The following is a 721-nucleotide window of genomic DNA, read 5'->3' as shown; positions in this document are numbered from 1 at the left end:
GGCCGGGAGGGGGGCACTGCCGGGGCTCAGCCGCTCCTCGCCCTCAGCAGAGGGGCTGGGACGGAAGGGTGTGAAAACCGGCAATCACTTGTTTTTAAAATTTTAAAAGTTTAATAGTAATAAAATGATTACAAAAATAGCAATATAATTAGAGTAATAAAAATTTTGGACAATTTGAATTGGGACAATATGAGACAATAGAAACAAAGAGTTATGGACGTCTGGGTACCTTTTTCTGGGCAGCATAACCCTGAAAAAGGACCCACGTTGACCCTTAAAAGCAATAACCTGTTGCATATTCATATATGATGCATAAATTCCATTCAAACACAGGATTCTGTCTGGTCATCGTCAACTTCTTCCTCTGAATCCTGACGGTGCCTTCAAGCCTGAGTGAGGCAGGAAGAAGTTTGTTTTGTCTGATAACGGAGCAATAAATGCTTTTTCTCTAAAAGATTTGGGTGTCCTGTGGCTGCTATCTCAGTGCTAGTCCTCTCTTTAAAAAAGTATCTTACATAGCATAGTTTCTATTTTAACATTATGATATAACCTAAAACCATATTTAACACACTACTTAAGAGAATTAATACAGCATAACTTTCTAACACAACACATATAATAATCATTTTAATATCTGCAAAAAGCCAATCATAAAATACGCATTTTTAACAATGGGAAGGGAGAAAAGGCACAAAGTCGGCGGTGCCATGGAGAGAGTTCA

Source organism: Geospiza fortis, unplaced genomic scaffold (genome assembly GCF_000277835.1).
Source record: "Geospiza fortis unplaced genomic scaffold, GeoFor_1.0 scaffold113, whole genome shotgun sequence".
NCBI classification, from domain to species: domain Eukaryota; kingdom Metazoa; phylum Chordata; class Aves; order Passeriformes; family Thraupidae; genus Geospiza; species Geospiza fortis.
This window is presented reverse-complemented; position numbering follows the sequence as displayed.